This window comes from Carya illinoinensis, chromosome 14 (assembly GCF_018687715.1).
Source record: "Carya illinoinensis cultivar Pawnee chromosome 14, C.illinoinensisPawnee_v1, whole genome shotgun sequence".
Classification (NCBI taxonomy): domain Eukaryota; kingdom Viridiplantae; phylum Streptophyta; class Magnoliopsida; order Fagales; family Juglandaceae; genus Carya; species Carya illinoinensis.
In genome coordinates this window covers 18,369,425-18,391,279 of record NC_056765.1, presented here as the reverse complement: position 1 = coordinate 18,391,279, position 21,855 = coordinate 18,369,425, and the positions used below count along the sequence as shown (strand labels likewise).

Here is a 21,855-nt window from a genome sequence, read left to right as displayed (position 1 = left end):
TCAGAAAAAATATAAAGAGTTTTAAGTGTATTAGGATATTAAAATTTAGTAATAATATTTGAGTGATTTTCTTTCTTTTTTGGTTCTTACTTCTTATGAATCTATGATAAAATCTTATTAATAAATAATATATATTTATAATATTATATATTTAAAGCATATGATCAATTAAATTTTCATGTTTTAGATTAAACATTTATTTTATAAATTATAATAACATTATCTTATATATAATTATAATTTATATTATTATATATAATATATAATATATAACATTAAATAAATAAATAAAAATATATTAAATAGTACCGGTTTGGTCTAAAAATGACCGGAACTGAAACCGGACCAGTTTCGGCCGGTTTTCCATTTTATGAAACCGGTTCTAGACCAGACCGGTCTAAAACTGGCACAACCGGTTCATGCCAGTTTGGTCCGGGCCGGTTTTCCAGTTTACTGGTTAAAATTTACACCTCTACTCTTGAGCTCAGAATCCGAAGAGACGATGCCTTCAGAGTAGGGTTTGGTCAAGACGTGATATGGGTTAGCCCAAAGGATCTCACCGGCTGTGATTGGTCCAGCAATCTATTCAACGTTGCCGTTCAAATGGATGATATGGATCAAGTCTAGGGCTCCACAGGGAAGAACACAAGCCAAGCAACACCTTGTTGAAGCATCTGGTGGTAGATTTAAGCTCGGAGAAGGTGAACACGCGTAGATCGTTGGATCGTCGCTGAGTCAGGAAGTCAAGGAAGCCAGCCTAGTCAGAGAAGTCCCTGTGATCAGAGAGGTCGAACTCAGAGTGCCTGTTGTCGAACGTGCTGGACGTTGAAGTGATGTTGAGAGAGTGGGCCCAAGATACCTTGGACGTGGCCTTGGAAATGATGCCATATATGCTGTAGTTGTAGTCGTCGTTGTCGTCACACCTCTCTTCGCCGTTGGTGAAGTGGAAGCACTTCATGAGTTTTGGGTGAAATCCAGATGATGATCTACAGAAAAATCATGACCTTTTCTTTCTTGTGTGGATACCCAATGGAAATGAGAGCTGGGAGGTGGAAGATTTTTCCATTCATGCTGATAACGTATTGTAAAATAATAAAAAGAGAAAAAAGAAAAAACAAAGAGAGAGAAGCTTCGTATTTTTATTAAAATGAAACTAGAAATATACACATATATATAAAAATACAAATATCTTAATTAATGATTAAAATCTGATTAATTATAATGACTAAATATAATCATACAATACAAATCGATTTATAACACCTTTACATTTTTTTCGTACATTTTTTAGTCGAAGTTCTATTGGAAACGCAACAAAGAAAAATCGGACGGCAACACGTGGGTCACTTTTAAACCTTATCTACAAACTACTTCGATGGTTCAATGTATCACTGTTCCTATATATATATTTATCTTAATATATATAAAGTGAGTATGAAATAAAAATTTTTATTTTAATAAATTTTATTATTGTCGTTAATTTTATTAATTTTTTGTTAATTCCGTTTGTTTTGAAATTGAGTGCAGTATATTCTTATATTTATTTATATGAGATTTTATTTGTTTTGAGTTTGATTACATATAATAAATTAATTAATTTATTAATCTACATATTAATATTAATTTTTTTTATATTTAAAATTTAAATTAATATTATTTTTAATTAATTATATTAAATTAATACTATGCTATTCTACTCACAACTAAATTTTTCTTTGTTATTAAAGTTCTGTGCCATGTTGGTGTCAGTGCAAAAGCAACTGCTAAAAATATCTCTCTTATGTCTTAGATGTCTGTCCAAAGGGAAATACCATTTTTACATAAATTTCTTACCGAATAGCGTTTTTTTAATATATATATATATATATATATATTTACTTAGAAACTGTTTTTAAATAAATTTTTAATTTTTTAATTTTTACAAAATATTTAAAATGTTTTAAAAAATGTTTGAAAAAATTTTAAAAAAATATTCCTATTCATTGAGGATTCTCAAAACTTCTATAGGCACAACAACAAAGTCACGTTGGAGGGGGGTCAAGAAATTTGAAAATAAAAATATATATGTTAATTTTTTTAATTTAATAAAATAATATTAATTTATCATGTATTGATCCCTTCTTTGAAAATTTTGAAAATTATTTTGACTCTTCTATAAGATTTAATCTAATATAAAAATGAAATAAATAAAATACATCTTATATAAAATAAAATACATATTTTTATTATAAATTAATTTTTTAAAAAACAATTATAATTATAACCAATAGTATTTCTAACGTCTTTTCATTATCTATATTGAGAGAGAAATAATTAAAAATTTTAATTTAGATTCAATACTTGATGATTTTATCTATTTAAAAAAATACAAGTTATAATTTTAAATACTTTATATTTTTTTTGTTTAATATATTATATGAATGTTTTTATATCAACTATTTTGTTAATATATTAATAAAATTTTTTTATAAAAGTGAAACAAAAAATATTTATATATATTATTCTAGTTTTGGTAGGTACCCGGATTAAATTGCCACCGTGCGGGCGTAGTAAGTACCCTATCTAAAACTCATACCTGTACTTTCAAAAGCTCTTACCAAAACGACTTTTGTAGTCCTAAACAGTGATTTCCCTGCAGCGAGTTAACCTGACCCTTAGCATTTTTCGAAGGCTAGCCCCAAACGTCCATTGAGAAATCGGTGCTTGGTTGCTTTATTTCATTTTGAGCGCAACGTTTGCTTCGTTGCTGCTTGGTTGCTGAGAAATCGGTCAGGGAAAAAAAAGGTAAGCTGTTGATTTTTGTTATTTATCTTTATAGTTCATTCTGTTTTTTTATCCATTTTTTCATTTATATTTATATTTATATTTAAATGTATTTATAAATATTTTTCTTCTTCCTATATCTAATCTTCTATCGAGGCAGGACAGTGTTGAAGAGTGTTTTCCCACTTCTCCGTTGTTTTGTGTCCGTTTATGTGAGGTTTTGTGTCCGTTTGGTGATTTATATTTGCGGTTTATTTGAAAAATTATAATTTTACTTGTTTGTTTGTTTGTTTGTTTGATTGTTCGTTCGTTCAGATCAATTTGAACGCAAGTTCTGGAAAAGAAGGGATTGCGCTATTGGTTTTTGTTATTTATCTTTACAGTTCATTTCATCTGTTTATCTAATTTCCATATACAAGTTGGATAATATTTTATGACATTGCTGTCATCCATTTTTTGTTTATATTATATTTATGTATATATATATATATTTATTATTACTAACAAGTAAAATCGTAATCGTAGTGTATTAATATTAATTTTTTTATACTCAAAATTTAGTATGATTTTTAATAAAATTATTTTTTAATTAATTATATTAAATTAATGCATATATCAATACATAATTAAAAATTTTCTTTCTATCATTTATATTTATAGTTGATTGAAGAAATTGTTACATGACTTATTATATTTTCGCATTCTTTCGTGTTCTGCTCAGTCCGTGTGAGAAAAATAGGAAAAATTTTTGTCACTTGTCCCTTAGGTTACTCATGCCTCGGTGAAAAAAAGAGTCATTATTGTCAGTACCAGTCTGTCAGTCACGTCATTTAGATAATCGAGATTTAATTTTTAATTTTTTAATTTTTTTTATTATTATTAGCCTTTTTAAATATCTAAAAAAATCACAAACAATCAGTGAGTGGATGAAAATTTTAAATTTAAGATAAAATATTAAAATATTATATTTTAGTATTATTATTATTTTGAGATTTAAAAAAATTAAAAAAAATTGAATTATTTATTATATTTTATATAAAAATTTAAAAAAATTATAATGATGAAATGAAAATTTTTTATTACCAAACAATATCTTAACTTTTCCTAAATAGTAAAATCTGAAAAATTTTCTACCTCGTAAGAATTTTTTTTTTATCTCATAAAAATTATTTTTATTTTTAATTTACATTATTTCTCTAAATATATATTTTATATATCAATATTAATACATAAATTAGTAATTAAAATATATTTATAAACAAAATTTTAATAATATTTACAGGATTGGCAAGAAAGTAAAAATCACAGTTCATTTATTTATTTTTTATTCGGTTTGATTTGTTCTGGATTGCTGTGATGACATTGCTTGCAACACGACCTAGGAGCACTTTATGAAAGCCAGCGGTTTCTGTTTTTATTTTCATTATTTTTCTATTTTCTTTTGTATTTGTTAGAATGGATTATTTTTGTTTAATAACATTCGAAGATTTGAAATGATATATTATAAATTTTCTCTTTGAAAAGAAGATTATATACTTTATATAGATGTTATTTATAACTTATTTTCACAGCACGTTGCTAAGTAAACTTGCGCATGTTGCAATATATATATATTTATATATAATAGGACCAATTATCATCTTTTAGGCTGTATTGAAAGTATTATCTGCATTTATTATTACTATTTATTATTTTATTATTATTATTTATATATTTTTATTATTATTTATTACTTTTTATTATTATTCACAATACTTCTCAATACTTAAACCTATCCTTAGTCAATGTTGTGACTTTTCTTAACTGCAACATTTGAGTTCTCTCCGTACAAAACATCATAGGCAAGATCATATCCTCACTTCAAATTAGCAATCGGCCAACGACATCAGAACTAATAATAAATATGAACAGCGCATCCTTGCTAGCTCCCATTGCTAAGAGGTAATAATGAAAAGCAAAGCTTTTACTACCTATTTGCATTAATTTCCTTTTTTATTATTCCCTCTCTCCATATTTTATATCATTAGCTGTGTTATTTGAAATTTCCAGTAATAAAATTTGGAATCTGCAGATTAGCAGGCAAGGTTGCTTTGATAACTGGAGGTGCAAGTGGAATTGGCAAGGCTACGGCAAGACCATTCGCTGAACATGGTGCAAAGATCATCATTGCTGACATCCAAGACGAGCTTGGTTTCTCAGTTTGCCAAGACAAAAGCATCAATGGTGCCATTTCCTACATTCATTGTGATGTCACTAGCGAGTCTGATGTCCAAAAATGCTGTTAATACTGCGGTGTTGAAGCATGGAAAACTCGACATAATGTTCAATAATGCTGGTTGTCTTGGCCAAAGCAAAGCAGACATCTTAGCCGTCGAGCAGAAGGTTTACAAGAGAATTTTTGATGTGAATGTCTTGGGGTCATTTTTGGGGGCAAAACACGCGGCCAAAGTAATGATTCCAGCAAAAAGGGGCACCATTCTATTCACCGCAAGCTCTACAACATAGTCACATGGATTGACCTCACACATCTACACGGCGTCCAAGCATGCCGTTGTGGGAGTAACAAAGAATTTATGTGTTGAGTTGGCTCAGTATGGAATTAGAGTCAATTGCATATCACCACATACTGTGGCCACTCCTATGGTCCTAAAAGCGATGGGATTAACAGACCAAGAAAAAAAGGCAGAAGAGATTGTATCCTCTGGGGCAAATTTGAAAGGTGCAATTTTGGAAGTAGGAGATGTGGCAGGGGCAGCTTTGTTCTTGGCGAGTGAGGAGTCCAAGTACGTGAGTGGGCTCAATCTAGTCGTGGATGGGGGTTATAGCATAACCAATGCAACTTACCTAGATAGGATTCAAAAGTTCATCAACTAAGAACAAAAACATTATGGTTATCTTTTTTCCAAGCATACATCTACTATATGTATAAGTGCCGCGAGTGTTGGATGAACACTCTTTTCATCTAACATTTTTTTTCTAATTTTGCCCCTGCTCATATTCTCAAATTCCATTCTATTGCTTCTGTTTCTTCCTTTGCCGACTAATTTGTTAGTCTTTTTCACATTTCTAAACATTCCCATTTTGCCCCTGCTTCTATTCCCAAATTCCAAACATATTTATTGCCAATCGTAATGTTTGTACGTTGAGATCTAAATAATAAATTCGTGGGGCCATGATGAATAATTAAACATTAATAGCATATTCGGTTTCTAATCTTGAATCGAGTATATTATTATTTATAAAGAGGTTTTCTAATTACTATAATTTAAGTTATATATAGGGTATTAGCAAGGTGGATAATTGTGTGACAGCATAGTAATTGAATCGAGATTTTCCCTAATGAATTGCTGATTAAGAGCTATATATCATGATAATTTGAAGTTGGTTAGGTCATAAAGTGGAAAACAAAGTGCATGACATAAATATTTTAAACAAATAAGTATATTGTATTTAAGACCAAAAACTTGACTGTTGATCTATCTCTCCTGCTCCAACAGAGTGGATAATTGTGTGACAGCATAGTAATTGAATCGAGATTTTCCCTAATGAATTGCTGATTAAGAGCTATATATCATGATAATTTGAAGTTGGTTAGGTCATAAAGTGGAAAACAAAGTGCATGACATAAATATTTTAAACAAATAAGTATATTGTATTTAAGACCAAAAACTTGACTGTTGATCTATCTCTCCTGCTCCAACAGGGTGAGGTTTTTCTCCTCTCCGCAAGGTGAGGTTGTTTTATCTTCTTGAGATCTCTTGCTTTGCCTAAGTCAAAGTCTGTGTCTCACTACTGTGAGTATCAAAAATTACGAGAAAGATGGATGAAGAATTCTCCCACAGATGGGAGTCACTAAAGCTCACTGATATAGAGCAAGATGAGATTGTCATGACTGAAGAGCTAGCTAGGCCAACAAGTTCAAAAGATGAGTACTACCTCCTGGCAATGGTCTTCAATGATAGAACCATGAACAAAGAAGCTTTTAAAACCACCTTAGCAAAAGCAAGAAACCCCGAGGGATGGCTCACTTTCAAAGACTTTGGTCTGAATAAATTCCTTATGGAATTCCAACTTATGGCTAATAAAGAGAAGGTGCTGAAAGGAAGACCCTGGTCATTCGATTGACATCTCATATGTCTAAGTGAATTTGATGCCACTCTCTCCCCATCAGAGATACAGTTCAAGAAGGAGCCTTTCTAGATTCAGTTCCACAACCTCTCCTTTGCAAGAATGAACAAAGAGGTGGGTAGTCTCATGGCATCTAGCCTGGGAAGAGTGCTAGATATCAAGGTAGATGGTGCAGGTTTTGGCTGGGGAAGCTATCTAAGATCCAAGGTAGAACTCAACATCACCAATCCTTTTCCAAGAGGTCGTTTTATTAGACTAGGTGATAGGCAACACTGGATAGATTTTAAATATGAGCGCTTGCCAAATATCTGTTTCAAGTGTGGTCTCTTAATGCATGGGAAAGCAACCTGCTCAGCTCTAGCTCAACAAGCTTAGGACAAGCTTCAATATGGACATTGGCTTCGTGGCTCTGCATCTATGACCAACAGCCAAACCCCCAAGAAATATGGTGGCTCTACTGAAACCAACTAGCAGGAACCTCCATGGAGGAGCAGACCCGAAGAAGATGTCATAAGTCCAAGAAGTCGTGAACACCCATTTCCTGACATCACAGAGACACATGTACCGAGGGAAGCAGTTCAGGATGCTACCATACTTGTTGGAAAAGGTGTTGTACAACAAAAAGCTCAGCTCCAAGCTACTGAAAACAGCACCTCTGCTGCTATGGAACCTGTGACACACCACCTAACCTCTTTGCACAGTAAACCTCAGCATAACTTTTCCAAGGCACCTGACAAACTTGTTAGTCCCCTACCCCTTCTGGTTCAATTATTGTCAACGAGGCTATGGAGCAGTCTGACCATCCATTAGGACTAAACCTTTCAATGTTCTTTAATCTTGGCCATATCTATGACACCACTATAGTTGACATTGAGAATTCAGCTCCCAAAAACTCCTGTCTCGAAAAAAATGGTCATTGGAAAAGGAAAGCCAGAGGCAATGGCAACGTCCTCTCAGATATATCCAATAAGATACCAACACCTCCTTTGATAGGCCCTGCAAAAAGACCAGTAACAGACATGATGACCACTAGTTCTAGTAGAACAAACAAGAAAGTTAAGCCTCAACTCACATCTGTTTCGAGCCAAAAATATAATTTTATGGTGGAGACTGCAATGCAATCCCACCAGCCCCAATGAATTGCTTGAGTTGGAATTGTCGAGGGCTTAGAAACCCTTGAACAGTTGATGAACTTCGCCATTTGGTGAAGCAAAAGCATCCCAACTTAGTTTTCTCATTAAAACTAAGTGCAATAGAATCAAGATGGAAAAAATCAAATACAAAGTGGGGTTTGACCACTGCTTCAGTGTTGATAGTAGAGGGAAAAGTGGTGGCATGGCCATGTTATGGAACTCAGATGTGGATATTGATCTTTTGAACTATACTAATTGGCATATCTCAGCCCTTGTCAAAATGCCAAGTGAGAACTTAATATGGCAGGTCACTGGCTTCTATGGCCACCCTAGGACTTCACAAAGAATTGAAAGTTGGAGACTTTTTAATGCCTTAACCCCTGAGTCTCACATCCCTTGGCTCTATCTAGGCGACTTCAATGAGATCATTCACCAGAAGGAAAAGTTAGGGGCATCTATTAGACCCTACAGTCAACTAGTTAAATTTAGAAAAGCACTTAATGAATGTGGTCTCTTTGATCTAGGCTACACGAGTGACGGATTTACATGGACTAATAATCAAGAAGGGAGCCAGTTTACCAAAGAGAGACTTGATAGGGCCTGTGGGAATTCCCCTTGGTTAAACCTTTTAGATACCTATGCAGTGTAACACCTTTCATGCTCACAGTCTGATCACATACCTCTATTTGTCCAAATCAAACCCCCATCCCTAATCCAACCAAAAAAAAAGGCCTTTCAGATTTGAGTCATCTTGGTCCAAGCAAGAGGAATGTTCTACCCTTATAGACACAAGATTTGGAACTCACCAACCCCACAGCATGGGCCTCTGAATAGCATCCTGCAAAACCTCAAGACATGTCAAAGGGAATTGAAAGCATGGAGTAGCCAAAAATACCAAAACCATAGTCAGAACCTAAAAGACAAATCTGAACTTCTAAATTTCCTACAAGAACAGAATGATGGTTCAGTAACTGAGGAGATCAGAGGGGTGCAGCAAGAAATTAACTCAATTTTGGATGATCAAAACCTGAAATGGCAGCAGAGGGCAAAACATGTATGGTTAAATGAAGGAGACAGAAACACAACCTTTTTTCACAAGTGTGCAAGCCAAAGAAGGAAAACCAACACCATAACCAAGATCCTATCTAGTTCTGGCCAAGAATCAAAGGATCCTCACACCATTAGTCAAATTTTCCAGCTATTTTTCAAAGATTTGTTCACTATATCGTGCCCAACAAGAATTGAAGAATGCCTGGCATTAATGAAGAAAGTAGTAACAGATGAGATGAACACCTACCTATCTCAAGCTTTCACTGTTGAGGAGATTCGAGAAGCAATTCTAAGCATGAACCCTATAGGATCACCTGGTCTTGATGGTTTTCCAGCTTTGTTTTATCAGAAGCATTGGAATTCAGTGGGCCAAAAAGTAATTGAAGCTGCTCTTGCAGTCCTGAATGGGAACCATTGGAACAATCAACTCAATGAGACTCTCATAGCTCTCATTCCCAAGAAGCAAAATCCCTCCCAGGTCTCTAATTTTAGACCTATAAGCCTATGCAATGTCTTCTACAAAATAATTGCCAAAGTTCTAGCTAATAGACTAAAGTCCATATTGCCTGAGATCATCTCCCCAACTCAAACAACTTTTGTACCTAGGAGACTAATTACAAACAATGTAATTGTAGCTTTTGAATCATTGCACACAGTGAAAGCCAGATTGAAAGGCAGGGAGGGCTGCATGGCTTTAAAACTCGACATGAGGAAAGCCTATAACAAAATAGAATAGCAATTCCTAGAAACTATCATGAAAACCATGAGATTCATAACCCCTTGGATCTCTCTCATAATGAATTGTGTCACCTCAGTTTCCTACTCTTTGCTTATAAATGGAATATCCCAACCATCATTCAAGCCAACTAGAGGAATAAGGCAAGGGGATCCAATATCCCCTTACCTCTTCATTTTGTGCACTGAAGCACTGAGCTGCCTTCTTGACAATGCAGAAAAAATGGGTGTCATCGCTGGCCTTCCTATCAAGAAGAATCACTTGTACATCAACCACCTTCTCTTTGCAGATGACTCTCTATTATTCTGCAAGGCTAACCCAATCGAGTGGAGTCACCTCTATTACCTCTTGGAGTCATATGAGTAAGCATCAGGGCAAAGACTGAACAAAGAAAAAAACTTCAATTTTCTTCAGTAGCAACACTAGAGCATAAACAAGGGACATTATCACGAGCATAGTAGGGATTCGGGGGATGTGCCCCATGAAACAGGGGGTTCGGGGGGAGGATCCCCCTGAAACTAGTTAATTAAAAAATATAACTAAATGACAGGAAAAGCTGCTATAAATATGTGACTAAACAATCAGGAAGTGAAGTGACTTCCCCCTTATGAAAAATACCTAGGTCTTCCCTCTCTAGTAGGGAGAGCTAGAGGTCAAGCCTTGAAGGGTATCCTTGACAAAGTTCAGTCAAAACTCAGTAGCTAGAAGACCAAACTTCTGTCTCAAGCAGGTAAGAAACCTTGATTAAAGCAGTGATCCAATCAATACCTACCTGTAGCATGGGCATCTTCAAACTGTCAAAGAACTTACTCCATGAACTCAGCAAACAAGTAAGATCCTTCTGGTGGGGACAATAGGCTCAACAACAAAAAAATTCACTGGATAGCTTGGAAACAAATGAGCAAATCAAAGAGATCAGGAGGCTTAGGCCTGAAAGATTTTGAGAACTTTAATAATGCCCTTCTAGCTAAGCAATGTTGGAGACACCTCTCCTCTCCAACCTCCCTTGCTGCTCGAGTTTTGAAACAAAAGTACTACAAGGGACACAACCTTTTCTCAGCTCAAACAGGCTCAAACTCTTCCTACCTCTGGCAAAGTTTTGTTTTTGCCATCCCTCTACTCGACAGTGGTCTAATCTGGCGTATTGGCAATGGTGAAAACACCAGAATTTGGCTAGACAAGTGGTTCCCAAAAGAATCTACCTTCAGGCCCCAGACCCCACTCAAATTTCTACCTGCAGACACAAGTGTGGCAATGCTCATTGATAAGCAGTCCAACCAATGGAACCAACAACTGATCAATGCCATCTTTAATCAAGAAGAAGTGGCCATCATAATGAGAATTCCCCTCAGCCCTCTATCAAACCAGACAAGCTAATCTGGAGGTGTACCAAGTCAAGAGAATTCACTGTCAGGAGTGCATACCATTTAAAGAATACACTATCTAACCAATTCTTGGGACAGCCCTCAGAGGACACAAGAGAAGATAGACCCTGGACAAAAATATGGCATCTCCAAATACCACCTGCTGCAAAAACTTTCCTATGGAGGGCATGTCTTGATGGGCTTCCCAACAAAGCCAAGCTTCTGCAGAGAAAGATCATCATTGATAGTTCTTGCCCAATCTGTCTCACTCAGCCTAAAACCATTACACATGCCATTTGGTCTTGCCCCTCAGCCTAAGATGTCTGGTGCATTAGTGAAAGAGGACTTCAGAAGGCAAACCTACTATCCCACACTTTCACCAATCTTGTGGAAACCCTCATTGAGGAACTCGAAGATGATGATATGGTATCCTTTGCCTTAACAACATGGAAAATTTGGAAAAGGAGAAATGAATTCATCTTCAAGCAAACCTTCCAACATCCAAATTCTCTCATCTAGGAAGTTAAACAACTGAAGCAAGACCTCACTCAACTCCACCTGCCTGCAAACTCCATTCTAAACAATCAGAGTATGCCCCCTTAATGGATAGCCCCACCATGAGGCAAGCTAAAAGTCAACTGGGATGCTGCATTGGTGTGGTTATCAGGGATAGTGAATGTGATGACCCGCTTTTAAGTGTATTTTCGCTGAAATATTTGTTTTTATTTTAATTAATATATCAGATATTTTATTTTATTTTATTTGCGTTTTTAAAGTCGGTTTTTAATTTATTTTAATTTATTTGAGGTTGTGTTTTATTTCTTTTAGTTGTTTTTGTGGTTTTAATCTTTTTGGCGGTTTGTTTCTTTTTCCCGGAGTGAGGACTGGACCTTATTTCTTTTCACATCTTTTTTTCTTTTTCTCTTTTTCCTTTTTTCTTTTTCCCTTCTTTTCTTTTTTCTTCTTTTTCTTTTTTCTCTTTTTTCTCTCTCCTCTCTCCCGCTCGACTCGGACCCCCCCCCGTGCTCTCTCTCTCTTCTCTCTCTCTCCCTACGCCGGCGTCACCTTCCCTAAGCCCTACCGCCGCCGTCCGGCCACCGTTCGGCCTCCCACCGGTCCCATTCTCTTCCTCTCCTTCCGGTCTACCTTCCCTCCAAAACCCACCCCCAACCGGCCGGCCATTTGGCCGGAAAAAGCTTCCAAAGGGCGCACGGATTTTGCTCTGATCCGCCGCCGTCGCTCCACCTCCGGCCACCATTTCTTCACCACTTCATCACCGACTCCTTGCCGTCCTAACCCACCTATTTCCGGCCTCCAACGACCACCGGAACAGCTCCTACGAGCTTAGTTTCCGTTTTGGGTAATCCGGCCATTTCCGGCCATTCCGCCGCCACCCACGGCCGTCCGTCACTTCCAATAGCTTCACAACCATCCCTAGACCATTCCCTATCAATTTCGTGACCTAGTTTGTCCCCGTTCAAAAGTGGGTTTTTCGGACCCACGGCCACAGTGAATTTTCACTGTGACGTTGCTGTTTTTCCGCCGTTTGCAACGCCTCGTGTTTTCTAAAATTGCCGTATAGCGCTGTAAGTATTTTCCAAACCCTATTTTCAGATTTAAATATATATTGCTCATTCAATTTATTTTATTATCTGTTGTTGGTTGTTGATTCCGGACTGAGTCCGAGGAGTTTCGGGGGTCGGATGGATGGAGGATGGAGTTGCTTGATTATTTGATTTATGTGATTGGATCATTTTAATGTGCTTTGTTATGGCATTACATGATGCATGCACGTGTGTTGTGGGTTTATGAGAAAAGCCTGTGTCGTGGCGTGAGTGTGTTGCGGGTGCGTGTGTATCACGAGCCCAAGCCGGGATGGGTTATTATCTCGGTGGAGCTCCTCTGGTCACTCGGGAGCGGAATAAACTGAGTGATGTCCCCTGAGTTATCGAAAGCGATAATGGGAGCGGGACTAGGGGGGTGCTTGGCTACGAACGCGCCGGGCGCGGAACCGGGCATCGGCCTACTCACCGACTCCGTGGCCCTTCGCTGGCGAGGGCTAGAGGATGCTTGGCTACGCACGCGCGGGGCGCGGAACTGGGCATCGCTCGTTGGGTGTCACATGCGTGGCGGTACTCTGCGGTGTGACACTGGAGCCAGGGTGTGCGGATGACCCCTAGGGGAGGTCATGGTGCATACGGTTAAAATTGGATAATGGTTTGAGATGTCAGATGTGTCTTTTGGCGTGCGTGGAAAACTTGTGTTTTACGGGTTTGTGCATTGGGCATGTTTCATGCATCTTGTTTGAGTTATATGTGTTTTTATCTGGTAGTGTTTGGGTTTTACTTACCTGCGGTACCATTCGTGGTTCCGTAGCTTTTGGTGCAGGAGATGAAGTTGAGGAGGAAGAGGCTGAGCCCGAGGATGCGGCTCTGCCGGGTTGCTGATGTTATCTTTTTATTTGTTTAAAACTGTATTTGTGGTATATGTAATATTTTATCTATGTACGTTTTAAACAGCTTGTATTATGTTAAGAAAAATTCTGGTACTTAGTTATGACTATCTTATCCGCTGTGTGTTTCTCTGTACACTTTTGCTGCCTTGCACACACTCGGCACCCGTCGTTGGGGTGGTGACCCGGGTTGTCACCATCCGGACGTCTCAATTTCCCCCTGTTCGGGCGTGGGGATTTTGGGGGCGTCACAGTGAAGGCCAGGTTAGAGCAACATTGAGGAAAACCAGAGACCTTTTCCCAGATCCTCTGCTAGCAAAAACATATGCAGCACTTGAAGCCTCCCTTTTCTGCAAATCACTGGGCTGGAATGATCCCATATTGGAGGGAGACTACCTTTAAGTTGTCAACTACCTTAATGCCAGCTCAAATGTTGAGTCCTATGTGGGGACACTAATTAGTGACATTAAAACAACTCTAGACTCTTTTACATCATGGTCTGTAAAGCACATTGTTAGAGCTAGCAACACTATTGCTCATGCGCTTAGTAAAGATGCACTTAGCATCATTGGTAGCATCTCTTCTTTGGATACTATCCCCTTTTGTATTAGAACTTTGCTATGAATACAACTCCTATGATATTATAAAAAAAAAAAAGTGGAAAACAAACGTACATGACATAAATATCTTAAACGTATTGGGCACATCATGTAAATTCGTTTGGTTCAAAATTTCCCTGGAATACAAACAACGTGGGTACCACATTATAGTACTATAGGAGTACTACTTCAGATCGAATTACTAATCAACAAAACCAAGCACTTCTTTTTTAACCTTAATCATTATCCAGCATTCTAGTCCGAATGGCTCCCCGTGTAACTAGTGACTTAAACCATGACATTCAATCTGCCAATTACACAACTAGAGTTTTTGGTACAGTTTTAGCAAGAAAATGAGGATGTTGTCAAGGAAATATCTAATTGAAAGTCTAATTTTTGACACAACAAAGACATTATTGGATTGAGTCCCAAAATGATGAAAACATATTAGTATTGTAGTTCTTTTTTAACTACAATGGTTCCACAATGTGTGATGTGTTGACAAACTAGAGTTGCAACTAGCAAAACTCATGAAAAATTGTAGTTGACTTAGCCTAAGGCTCGAGGAAAGTGAAAACAGCTTCTGCACTAGTGATTGTCATTTTACCCAATGAGCCCAACAAGAGCATAGTCATATATTTAAGTATAATAGGTGGTGTATATGGCCTTACGTTACTTGAGAATGTGAAGTTTAATTTTAATGGGACTCCAATTATACCATTGATATATACATTGAGCCTATATACCCACATGATCAAAACCATAACCAATTTGTCATGTGGCATGTTTCATTTGTTCTGTCTTTCCTGCCTACATTGGTCAATATAGTTGTGACCGCGTTACTGATGGGGTTGGATATTTGTTTTTGAATGTTTGAATTTAAGCACGATCCATAAAGGTGTAGTGTTTCAAACTTTGAATCCAGATCCAAAAACAATAACAAATATAAGGAACAACAGAAAGTCCTTCTATTAACAGTACCCTAAAGCATCCAACACTCTATCCCAAGTTTAGCCTTGTTCACAATTTATATTCTTGATTCTTACTTGAACCATCCACATCATCTAAAAAATATTTGAAGATAAGTGATGAGTTATCAACAACTCAATAAGCAAAGTACATAGTGTGTACAATGTGAGCATTTTCATAAAGTTTCATATGCAGAATACAAAATCATTTCATTTTAGTGTGCAAATCTCAAAACATGTTATCAGGAAAGAAAAGTTGTAATGCTCGTCCTTATATTGGGTCCTTTTCAAAATAATTTTAATAAAAATCGACGAAATTATGGTTCTTTTTAAAATTTCTTTTCCTTTCATGCCTGGATACAAAAGAATCCATATTATAAAAAAGAAATTCATTTTCTTTATTTAAAAGATTACTGGGGAAAATATTAAATTTCATAATTAAAGTTTCTCGTACAAAATATCTTGCCTAGGCCTTCATACTCTTCCCCTTAGGCTGTGTCCCTCCTGCTCATCTTATCCCTGGGAGGGCACACATAAAAACTAAAATGAGTCGATGACTCATAAGTATTACTTCATACAGTTAAAATATAATAACATAGGTTTTCAGTCATGCATTCATCACTCTATACATACTTATCGTATTTATCATGCATGGACATGTAGTTCATTTTAAAACATTGCGAGGTGGGGTTAAAAACATGCTTTGTTTTCTTAAAACAGTTCCCCACACATCACTGCCTTCATTTCTTAAAAAGTCTGTTCATGCATACTTATTTTCTTACGTACATTCATGCATACATACATACATACATACATACATACATGCATTATTTCTTAACATTCATTCTTTCTTTCTTATCACTTTCATTGGCCATTATAGCACACTGTTACGCCCCATGTGCTGGGGTTAGCAGACTTTTAGACTTGATTCCGCTCGCGGCTATGGGTTGGAAATCCATTCTGTCAGGGTGCAGCACTGGGTGCACTACAAGTACCATTTATCCGGTGACTCACTCAAAAATGAGTAGCACTAAAGCTATCCCAAGTGCAGGAGGATGTCGTGTAATAACTAGGAATAAATTCCTAGATCGTCTCCTCAGGAAAAGTTACTTAAAAATCAAACTCGTTGAAAAAGGTGAAACAAAGAGAAAATAAAATGATGGTATGTGCAATGGATGGAAAAAGATACTAGTCATGGACTAGATTCATGTTTTTGGATTTTGATTGTCGGATTGGAATATAAAGGACTAATAGATTAAACTCAGAAATTAATAAAACTAAATTAAGAATTGAACTAAATTAGAAAGTAATTGACAAAATATGCACTGAAAATTGAAAAGCCCCAAAATCAATGTTCTAGGGTTCATCATTGTATTCAAATCACAAATTCTCAAATTAAACTACCGTAATTATAATTACTATTAAAATGAAAACTTAAGGAAATAATAAAAATAAATAACATGAATTAAATGAATAACAAATAAATTACTCAAACGTCTAAATCAAAATTCTCCAAAATAATTCAGAAACTTAAAACTGAAATGAAATAGCAAGCAAGGAATTGAAAAGATCAAGCCAATTGAATGGAGATGAAGATTCGAAGCGGTGGAGGAGGCTGAGCTGCAGTGGCAATTGGACCCCTCAAGGAGTTCTTCAATCTGCTGCAGTGTGAGTGAATGATCCAGTGGAAATTGTGTAGCTGCATGAATGATCGATTGTATGAATCCTCCTCTTCGAATCTGAATGAAAATCAATGGAAAATAATGAATTCTAAGTGTTTCTCTACTCAAAACCGAGTTTTCCAGCCAAAGGTTTGTCCTAAGATGTAAAAAAAACATATATATACTCTGACGGCGAAATAAACCTTGATCTGTAAAATACGATATTCGCTCGAGCGGAGTGTCGAGCGAACATCGAGCGTTCGACTCTGCATCAGTTAGCTCGAGCGGCCTGTCGAGCAAACATCGAGCGTTCGACTCTATCTGAATTCGCACGAGCGGCCAAATGTCTCCGCTTTAGCGATCTCTTTTCCCGCAACTCGCTCGAGCCCACTGTTGAGCGGAAGTCGAGCGTTTGAATCTGCCTGACTTCGCTCGAGTAGCGGCTTCAGCTCGATCACACCCCCCAACTAGCATAATCCATATTAATCAACAGTTGATAAAATTAGAGCAGAAATTCATGCTTTTAATCAATTAAAATCACAACTTTGATTTATTCATTTTTCCATATAAAACCAATGATAAAGTAATGAAAGAATTAATATATATTCGTTCCAAAAGTATTAAAAATGCAATAATTCAGCTCAATCATACCCCCCAACTAGCATTTTGCTAATCCTTGAGCAAAATAGTGAACATTAATTGAGATGAATATTGCATAAAAGTCGAAATTCAAACAAAAACAATCAAACACAATTCTAAATTCTCACAAAAGTGACACGTTACTACTCAACTCTCAAGGGTTATACCCACCAAGACTATCTCAATAATCTTTCACATAGAATTAAGGCAAATGTCTCAGAACTCAAATGTGTGTGTGGAGCTAGACCGGTTGTGTATTCCTCATTACTAGCCATGATTTGTCATAAGATTTTTCAACCTTAAGATTAATCATTGCTGATTCTAACTACCTCAAAGCCTAAGGGATTAGTAGTTTTCACGCCAGCTCTGTTTTTAATGGTTGGACACTCAACCCCCAAAGTCTTGGGTAAGTGTTTCTAGCTCTTTTTACTTAGGAAAGTTCACTAAGTTGCCTTTATTCCTTTTCTCTCTTTTTTTTTTCCTTCTTTTCTTTTCAAATCCTTTTTTCTTTTCTTTTCCTTTTTTTTTCTCTTTTTTTTTTTCTTTTTTCTTTTTTTCTTTTTGGCATGGCTCGGTAGTCCTGTAGTTTACTTCTCTAGTGTTAAATCAATAAAATGTAAATAAGGAACACTACAAGTGTAAGCATGTGCAAAATGTCCTTCAAAATTTACCTTTCGTTCTACAAAAATTTTATCAAGTTTCATCTCAATAAGCATAAAATCCCGGTGTTTCAAGCCACATATCAACAAAATATGATGCATCAAAAATCATGCGCTATGTTTTAAGCTTGAAAATAAATCTTCACAAATGATCCTGCTCAACTACTCCACCAAGATGCTCAAATTTCACAAATCTTATTTATTTATTTATTTATATTTTATTTTTTAAAACTGTGCACACATGCTACCCCCAACTAGTGAGAGACATAGTCCTCAATGAGTCAAACGAAAGAAAACAAAGTGCACAAAAAAAAAAAGAAGCAAAACAAACAAACAACATGAAATATAAAATCAACGCAAAAGAACAAATAAAAACAAAGCAAGTAAAGAAAACTGTAAAGAAGGAGAAGCAAATCAAAACACTTCCCTGGGATCTTGCACAAGCAAGATCTCTTCATGTGGGTCAAAGACTTTTAGAAATGACTTTAGACGTTGTCCGTTGACAGTGAAGCTATTACCATTCTTCGGATTGACAATGTCTACTGCACCATGAGGATGAACGGTCTTTACAACGTACGGCCCACTCCATCGGGATTTCTACTTTCCAGGAAAAATGTGCAAGCGAGAATTGTAAATGAGGACTTCCTGGCCAAGTATGAAATGCTTTGGATAAATTTTCTGATCATGCAGAATTTTCATGCGTTCCTTTGCAAGCTGAGCGTTGTCATAAGCATTCCGACGAGCTTCATCCAATTCATTGATCTGCAATTTTCTCAACTCTGAAACTTCATCAAGTGACATGTTAACATGTTTTATGGCCCAAAGAGCTCGATGCTGAATATCAACAGGTAAATAACAAGCTTTACCATAAACTAATCGATAAGGAGACATCCCTAGATTTGCTTTAAAAGCTGTCCTATAAGCCCACAAAGCATCAAGAAGTTTAACCGACCAATCTTTCCTATTAGGCTTGATGGTTTTCTCTAAAATAATTTTTATCTCTCTGTTTGCCAATTCAGCTTGCCCATTTGTTTGAGGGTGGTAAGGGATAGAAACTCTGTGTGTGATACCATATTTCTTCACAAGTGTAGAAAATGGTTTATTGCAAAAATGAGAACCCCCATCACTTATAATAACTTTTGGCATGCCAAAACAAGCAAACAAAGATTGCAAAAATTTCAGGACAACATGATGGTCATTTGTTTTGTAAGCAATGGCCTCCACCCATTTTGAAACATAATCCATAGCCAATAGAATATATGTGTTTCCAAAAGAAACTGGAAAAGTTCCCATGAAGTCTATTCCCCAACAATCAAAAATTTCTAAAGTAAGAATAGGGGAAAGAGGCATCATGTCTCTTTTGCTAATGGATCCCAATTTTTGACAAGGCTCACAAGCCTTGCAAAAATTATAAGCATCTTTAAATATGGAAGGCCAGTAAAAACCGCTTTGCAAAATTTTTGAAACTATTTTCTTTGCTGAAAAATGACCACCACATGCACCCATATGACAAAATCTCAAAACTGAAGAAAACTCATCATCAGGAATGCATCTTCGAATCAATTGGTCCGAACAATATTTAAAAAGATATGGATCGTCAAAATAAAAGTGTCGTACCTCAGAGAGAAACCGATGCTTATCTTGGGTGGACCATTCAGAAGGCATTCGCTCAGTCACCAGATAATTGACTATGTCAGCATATCAGGGAGCTCTATCAACCACAAACAGCTGCTCATCTGGAAAACTATCATCAAGAGGAAGGCTGACATTTGAAGAAGGAGATGATGACAATCTAGAGAGGTGGTCAGCTACCACGTTTTCAACTCCTTTCTTGTCCTTAATGTTGATGTTGAACTCTTGAAGTAATAGAATCCAGCGAATCAAGCGTGGTTTTGTATCTTTCTTAGCCAATAAATACTTAAGAGCAAAGTGGTCAGTGAAAATAGTAGCAGGAGAACCAAGAATATAAGTCCAAAATTTATCAAGTGCAAAAACCACTGCAAGCAATTCTTTTTCAGTAGTGGTATAATTTTTCTAGGCATCATTCAAGGTTCTACTAGCATAATAAATCACAAATGGTCTATTATCCACCCGCTGCCCCAAAACAGCTCCTAAGGCATAGTCACTAGCATCTGTCATAATCTCAAAAGGAATGTCCCACTGTGGAGGTTGTACAATAGGTGCAGTGGTAAGCGATTTCTTAAGGGTATCAAAAGATTTTTGGCACTTATCAGTCCAAAAAAATTCAATATCATTTTGTAAAAGAGTGCACAAAGGTTTTGCAATAGAACTAAACCCTTGAATAAACTGCCTATAAAAGCCAGCATGACCAAGAAAAGAACAAATATCCCTAACCGTCCTAGGAATAGAAAGTTTAGATATTAATTCAATCTTTGCCTTGTCGACCTTTATACTCTTAGAAGAAACAATATGTCCCAAGACAATACCCTGAGTGACCATAAATTGGCATTTCTCCCAATTAAGTAAAAGATTTTTTTCCTCGCATCTCTGGAGAATACGTGCCAAATTATGCAAACAACTCTCAAAGGATTTTCTAAAAATAGAGAAATCATCCATAAATATTTCACAAATATCATCAATCATGTCAGAAAAAATACTCATCATGCATCTCTGAAAAGTAGCTAGAGCATTACACAAACCAAAAGACATTCTAGAAAAAGTAAAAGTGCCAAAAGGACAGGTGAAAGTGGTTTTCTCCTAATCCTCAGGCGCTACAGCAATTTGATAATAACCAGAATAGCCATCCAAGAAACAATAATATGCATTACCAGTCACTCTTTGAAAATGATCCTTCCTACTGGCTGAATTAAGTTTTCTATAATCAATGCACATTCTCCAACTAGTAACCATTCTAGTTGGAGTCAACTCATTTTTATCATTTTTTATGACAGTCAAGCTAGATTTTTTTAGTACCACTTGAGTTGGACTTACCCACTTACTGTCTGAGATAGGGTAAATGATACCTACTGCGAGTAGCTTAAGCACTTCTTCTTTCACAACTTCCTTCATGGTAGGATTGAGCCTACGTTGAGCATCACGAACCGGTCTAGCATCGTCTTCAAGATGGATTCTGTGGGTACATACAGCGACATCAATGCCTTTGATGTCAGCTATTTTCCAACCAATTGCACCTCGATGCTTCCTTAATACTTCAATCAACTGGGCTTCATCCTTCTAATTTAGCTTTGAGGAAATCACGACCGGAAAAGTGCCTTCTTCAGGACCAAGAAACGCATACTTTAAATCTTGAGGAAGTGGTTTTAGCTCCAATTGGGGAACTTCTTCCTCTGAAGATTTAAGCATGTCTGGTGGTGGTAGAACTTCAAACTGGGGTTTCCATCTTGCTCCCGCAAATTGTACTTCAAGTGGTAAAGAAGAATCTGCAAAACAATCAAAAAAATCAAAGTCATCTTCATTGATATTATCAATTTTCTCATCAAGTAAAAATTTAGGTGTCTGAAAAATATAATCATCATCAGATAAGGGAGAAGTTGAGCAAGTAAAATCTATTGGTGTCAAACTCTCCACAGCATTCAAATCACTTGTGTCATCAAAATGTGCTGGCATCTTGCAAGCATTGAAAACGTTCAACTCAAGGGCCATGTTCCCAAAGGTAAGCTTCAAAACTCCACTTCTGCAATTGATCAATGCATTTGATGTAGCTAGAAATGGTCTTCCTAGG

The 21,855-nt window shown here is 36.4% G+C and overlaps 1 pseudogene; it reads left to right on the top strand.

Moving 5' to 3' along the window:
• Positions 1-2,561: 2,561 nt before the first annotated feature.
• On the top strand, positions 2,562-5,790 carry LOC122294845 (annotated as a pseudogene).
• The last annotated feature ends 16,065 nt before the right edge of the window (positions 5,791-21,855 follow it).